Source organism: Capsicum annuum, chromosome 3 (assembly GCF_002878395.1).
Source record: "Capsicum annuum cultivar UCD-10X-F1 chromosome 3, UCD10Xv1.1, whole genome shotgun sequence".
In the NCBI taxonomy this organism is placed as follows: Eukaryota; Viridiplantae; Streptophyta; class Magnoliopsida; order Solanales; family Solanaceae; genus Capsicum; species Capsicum annuum.
In genome coordinates this window covers 256111935-256118783 of record NC_061113.1, presented here as the reverse complement: position 1 = coordinate 256118783, position 6849 = coordinate 256111935, and positions in this window count along the sequence as shown.

Here is a 6849-nt window from a genome sequence, read left to right as displayed (position 1 = left end):
CGTTCGAAGTTGACCTAAAAATTTGGATGGCCTCAGTAGTTTGTGTGCAGGAAATTTTCCTGCACATTTACTATTCCCAAATATCCCGGCCACTATTTTATAGTTTTGAACGTGCTCGATTATATCCAAAACCTATCCATTTTTGAAAATCTTTATATCCTTGGAAAGCTTATTCAATAACCTTCGCATGGAACCATCGACGGGAAAATTCCGGTATAAATAAAATAAAAAAAATTAATTTCATATAAATAATACCAATACACGTACTTGAATATGCCAATACACGTACTTAAATACGGGGTGTTACAGAGAGAATAGTGAGGTTGTTTGAACTAACTTGTGTTTTGTTTTGTAGGTTTTGTGTTGTATTGTTGTGTGTGACATAGTAGACTAATTTGGTGACTTGTTGGACCGTAACTTGAAGGATTAATTCCGATACCATCACAATGGAACCCTAGGCTTCAAATGCTCAAGCAATGGATAGTAATGCCATCAATATCATTTTGGCTCGCCTTGAAACTATGTCCTGAGATGTGTCTAGGTTGAATGTGAGTCTTGAGAAGCTAGATATGGATGTGACATCAATGAGTGGGAGATTAGAGCGTGTGGAAAGTCAAAGGAGTCGACCATCCACCCCTCAACAAATTTCCCCGACCACTACTCCCGAGGCCTTGCACCAAAGGTTCCATCCACCGAGACAACCCTCAAATGTCACAAACCAAACTCCACTATACTCCCTCACCCGAGACCATGAGAGGAAAATCCAACCACAATTTCACAAAGTCCAACAAGAAGGACTTGGAACCCAAATGCTACCCCACAACCCGAGCCCTCCAAACCAAGCACCATTTGACCAAAAACCTTATTATCCACCAAATCCAAACTCGCCACTACAAGCTCCACTTAACCCAAATAGACCTATTCAACATGAATGGTATGGACCGTTTGATGATAGTTACATGAGGGGGGAAGAGGTATGGGGTAGACATATTGATCCAAGGGAGATTCATGGCCGAAAAGGAAGAGTTGGTCATTGGAACCAATAAGGGAAACAAAACCGTGAAGTAGGACTAAATACCATCAAAATGGGGTTTCCAATCTTTAAGGGTGAGAGTGATCCTGAAGAGTTTCTTGCATGGGAATCCACATATGAGAGGGTCTTCCAAGTCAATGATCTTACCGAGGAGAAGAATAGTTGCTACGCAATTGCTCACTTTGAGGGTTATGCTACTACATAGTGGGAGTATGTTAAGCGTTTTGGCAACGTTTTGGTAGAGGGGCAGCCCCCTCCTTAGTTTCGGCTAAGGTACCTCATGAGGAAAAGGTACCTACCTGAAAGATATTATCAATAACTCATTGCCAAGTTGTATAACTTGAGGCAAGGAAATAAAAGCGTTGTGGCTTACTACGATGAGTTCCAATAACTCATCTTGAAACTTGATCATAGAGGGGAACAAGTGAGTCATGACATCATCCGATTCAAGGTGGGGTTGAATAGAGATATTGCTTCACGATTGACCTTACACAAGTTCGACACAACTGACGCCATTTTCCAAGCCGCCTTGGAGATGGAGAGAGAGATACGGGAAAGGACGGGCAGCAAGTTCAAGGAAAAATCACTCTCGGATTGGTACGAGGACAAGATTGACTCATCCAATGAGGAAAAACCCAAGGTCAAACTGATCCAAGCCGAGACCAAGGCTTCCCAAAGGTATCTTTCGAGAAACGAAGGTAAACCGAATTCTACTTCTCATCCTAAAGGATTTTAATATTTTAAATGTCAAGGGTGGGGGCACAAGGCTAATGAGTGCCCAAACTGGAGAAATGTAATCCTTAAGGAAGGAAAATTTTATTACCTTAGTGAGGAGGTGGGGCTTGAATCGAATGAGGTTGATGAAAACGCTTAAGATGGAAAACAAGAAGCCGAGGTAGAAATAGATGAAGGCGTGGAAGATATTTGGCGGTTGATGGAGAGTGTGTAGTACCCTTGTTTATGACAAGGAAAATCATGCTTAGTGATGGTTTAGAAGAGGAAATCGAGGGTGAGGATGATGAAGGAGAGGAGGAGCCGAGAGTTCAAGAGGTGGGATTTGCCCACAAAGACTCTTTGATGCTTACTAACCGAGATGCTAGCACTTTGCCTGGCATTCATTCTTCTTATATGTAGGTTAAAGGACATACGAGCCCAAGGAGCAAGCTTGATGATCTCATGACACCCTTAGTTGAATATCCTAACCTTGGGAGGAGCCGAGAAAAGATGATTCGAAATGGAGAGCTTGCGAGTGAAGATTTCTTGAGTTTGAGGTCAAACTCCTCTCAAGATAGAGAGGATGGTACAAGTATGATCTCGTAGATGGACCCTTTATGTGTATGTCAAAGGCAACCGAGAGAAGACCCGAGCTTAAGTGTGGAAGAAGCCAAAAACCACCCCTATGTATGCATTAAAGGGGCAGCCTAGAAGCCTTATTCATTAAAAGGGCACCTTTGTCATTTTAAGTCTTTTGGGAAATGTAATATAAATAGAACAACTTAGGGTTTTATTCACTTAGTTGATCATATTTTGAGACTTGTAACATTTGCAACACTTTAGTTCTCTCTTAAGAGCTCTAACCGAAACTAGGGCTAGACAAGTGAGGATTCACTTGTGTTTGCATATTGGCTTGAAACGTTGGTGTTTAGAGGAGGTAAAGGCTCTCTTGTGTCAACGTAGAGTTAGGTTTGTGTCGCGGATAGTGTTAAGGGTCCAAGAGTGTAACAATTCTTGGGTTCTTAAGATTGTCCCTTCATTTGATATAACTATTTATCTTGTATCTTGTTGAATCTGTTGGTTCCTTGTTGTTGTTAATGTACCCGTAACTTTCTTGTTGTTTATGTGTTGACATAGTGAAGCCGTGTGGGGCCTCTTCGATTCACTATAGTCCTTGTAATCTTATATTCTCCATCTACTTTGTTGAATATTATTGTTGTTGTCTTAAAAGTATAGAGAAGCCAAGTGGGGCATTTGATTCTCTATTGTTGTAGATCTCTTGAATTCCGTGTTGTGTGTTCGATCTGGTATCAAGCGAAAAACATCTAATTGATCTAGCATTATTTTCTAGCATTATTTTTTTATTATATATAGTTTTTATTGAGCCACTTTTCTTCCACGCTCGATCCTGCCGCTACCCTCAATATCCAATTTAGCATGCATTATCGATCTCTATATCATACGATGTCGTCTGACATACTTGAAAGAAGGTTTTTATTATCTATCCTAATGGCATATCAGCTTGAATACTATTTTTATAAATAATAATAGTAATAATTAAATAGACTATATTAAGTAAAGTTTCAATGGATGTATCTTACAAAAAGAAAGAAGAAGAAAATAGTGCAAAATTAATTTACAAAATTGAACAACAAAGCATCATCTTCTGATGCCATAAACTTTCAAATACACAAAGCCGGATACAAAGACTGCAGTTAACAGTCAAAATTTTGAACTGATTATTGTGGCGGTAGAGACTGGTGAGTCCTCGCTCGCATCACAATCTATAGTTTGATTTATTCCTTTTGATGAAATTGTAGATATCGAGCCTCAGTGATAATTTAGGTTTGGACTTCATAAATTGTAGATGGATCATCACTTTTGCGTTTGTGGAGAGACGCATTAATTTGAACTATATTTGTGGTATAATTTTTTTTTGTTATAAATGTATTTACATTATAGTAAATGTCTATCAAGATCTATCAAGATCTATCAAGATCTACTTTGATATCTATTAGGATTTGAAGCATTTGTCTTTTACTTAGACCAGGAGTAAATTTCCCCTATAAATAGAGAGGTTTTGTTCATTGTATTTACAATCATATAATCACTCATCCTCAAAAGAAGAAATAAGAATTACTCTCTCTTCTCTCTCTACTCTTGTTCTTTGTTCTTTCTTATTTTATAACACGTTATCAGCACGAGACTCTACCAAACAAGGTGAGATTATAAATCTGAAGGATTTCAAGGTTAGTAATTCTATATGTTATCTTTCTTTTGCTACTACTAATATAATTATTATTGGATTTGAGAAAAAATAATTGGTTTGAAACTATTTATATTTTAAATTTATTCCTCAAGAATAATATTATCAAAAAGGATGATAATATTTTGGGTTCAAGTCCCATTGATTCATGCCTAAGATGCCTTTATATGGATCAAATATTGAGTTTGAATCTCAATACACCATATTGATAATATTGTGATGACAAAGGCAAAATAATGGGTGTTTGATGAAAAGTCATGAAATTCGATCCATTGAATATGCTCCATTTCATGAAGTGAATGTGGTAGTAATATATGATAAGTCTGAAATATGACAACTTACTTCATTCTTGAGGTGTATGTGGTAGCAATATATGATAAGTCTGAAATATGACAACTTACTTCATTCTTGAGGTGTATGTGGTAGCAGTGCATAACATGTCTGAAAGAAGACAAGTGATTGAATGTATGAATATACGCGTGGAGAGACAATATGATAATGATCATCAAAAGTGATGATATTTTCACACGCTTATATGATTATAAGATATGCTAGAGAAAAAAAAATTTCTCTACATCATATGTATGCCTCGATTTGCTTCTAAAGTAGCAAAATCTTGAAAGAGGTTATAAGCTATCATAATTTGATAGGCTAAGGCACGATTATATTCCATTTTCGGGGAATGAGAAACTTATTAATGCAAACGTGCTCTTGATTGTGATTGTATCACAACTCACCTCCTAAAGAGGTTGAATAATTTTGAAATTTACTTTTGAAGTAGTAAATCTAAAATTTATTCATGTAATAGTAAATCTGAAATTTACTAAAGAAAAAATACATGTCATGGTAAACTTAGAGTTTACTAAAATAAAAGTTCATAAATTGATATGAACGATTGTGACATCTCGAAGATGCGCATGTATTGAAGAACTAGAAGATTCTTCAAGAATCATTTATGTCGTTTGTTCTCATGATAAGTTGGTTGGACCAACTAATATTGGGATTGGATCCCTTCAAATTTGAAAATTATAAAAGGTGAATAAGGGTCCGTTCACCTATCATGTGATATGTTGAAAAAATGCATCAATAAGATGATCACATATACATTCATTGTCAACTTGCAGATTGACATTCATAAAGTTGCTTGCTCAATAAAATTGAGTTAAGAACATAATTTTCAAATTGTGCAATCAAGAAAGTTATCTTGATGATAATAGTTTAGCATTGAATTTCTTCGATAAATAGCTAAATCATCACTAATGAGAACAAAGCTTCATTTATTGGTCTGAAATATGATATTTTGAATACAATAACACTTGTATGCATTAAACCAATAAATTATGATTATTTCTTCCCTCTCAATTGGTTCAAGGTTGGGAACCAATTATTCCATCTAATAATTTTGATGTGCGGTATACGATTAATGAATATACCATAATGCACAAAGATGGATTCCTCAAAGAAGTAGAGGATGTATGTTAGTTTTCCTAACATAAGGGGTAGATTATAAGCGCTATGAAATATGTTAGGAATTATCACCATATCCTCATCCAAAAGATAATTTAAGTCAAATGCCGAAAGCATCTCATAATAAGCGCAAGTGCTCTTATTCTGTATTCCTAAAGGACAAAGTCTATGCATTCGTGAATCGTGGTAGACTAATCGGTTCCAAATGAAATAGTCCTTGAAAAATAAGGAGCAAATAATCATAATAAGAAGGCAATGAACTCTTGAAGAGCCTACGACATAACACTTCATGAAACCTTATAAGAGGTTCATGTACCTGAAAATAATGAAGTGATAAGATCTCAACATGTTATGTCGCATTGTGAATCGATACTAAATGATATATCATCAATATCTTTGACACAATATTGACGCAATATTGTGAAAGATTACGAGAATCTTAATTCTATGTTAATTTAAGCATGCTGACGTAGAAACATTTATCAAGTGACATGAAAAGATGCATCTTGGTGAGTGAAAACTTATTTGATTTGCAGTCCAAACACTGGAAGATGTCACACATAAAATGTTGAATATTGTCACTTTGACAAAATTTGTATGAAAACTTCTTTAAGGATTCAAAATATAAAAGTTTCTGGGAAACTTATTGATAATCCTTATATTGTATAAGCTTATAGCTTGAAAATTATTGAAACTCTTGGAGAGTTTTCAAAAACAATAAGATTTTTTTGCTGAAATGAGAAATATACCAATTTAGATTGGTTATGAAGTACCATATCTTAGTATAATTGATGCACTCATGTATCTTGTAAAAAAACTACAAGACCCAATATAGTTTTTCGCTCAGTTTGTTAGCAAGGTATATTTCTATTCATACTAGGAGACATCGAAATGGGATAAGATACATGAGTTTATTTTATTCTAAATATTGCAGTCCCGATCTTACTGGGCATGCTGATGTTGGCTACTCATCTAACCCGCATAAATCTCGGTCTCAAACATACAATGTGTTCACATGTGGGGATATTGCCATATCTTGGAGATATACAAAGCAGTCTATCGTAACCACTTCATCGAATCATGCTGAGATAATAGCTATTCATGAAGCAAGCCGAGAATGTGTATGGTTGAGGTCTATGATAAATCTCATTCGAGAAAAATGTGGTGTGAAATATGACAATCTACCCACAATTTTATACAGAGATAATTCAGCATACATAGCACATCTTAAGGGAGGATTCATAAATGGAGATAGAACGAAGCACATTTTGCCAAAACTTTTATACATACATGAGCTACAAAAGAATGATAATATTAATGTGCAACAGATTCGTTCAACTGACAATGTGACTGATTTATTCACCAAATC